This window comes from Harmonia axyridis, chromosome X, assembly GCF_914767665.1.
Source record: "Harmonia axyridis chromosome X, icHarAxyr1.1, whole genome shotgun sequence".
NCBI classification, from domain to species: Eukaryota; Metazoa; Arthropoda; class Insecta; order Coleoptera; family Coccinellidae; genus Harmonia; species Harmonia axyridis.
The window spans coordinates 37,442,245-37,442,545 of record NC_059508.1 but is presented as its reverse complement, the minus strand read 5'-3'; positions in this window follow the sequence as shown (position 1 = coordinate 37,442,545).

Genomic DNA, 301 nt, shown 5'->3' with positions numbered 1-301 from the left:
ATGTTCACGTCCTTTTTCGCCTATGTTCTTTTTCGACGTGAAAAGTTCCGATACAACTTTTGAACCAGGATAGTTAGAGAGATGATTTTTTCTGGGATGTATGTTGATTGACGTACGAAACTTGGAAAAAAAATAGAAAAGACCGAGGTACTCTAGAAAAAAAATTTATTGAAAATATTTTTTTGATTTCGGAATTAATTCGAAATTCATTCAGATGTCTTCTATCAATATCGCGAAAGAAAAATCAATAATCAGAATCGATATTCATCTAAGATTATTTCCTTTTGGATTGTGTTAACAT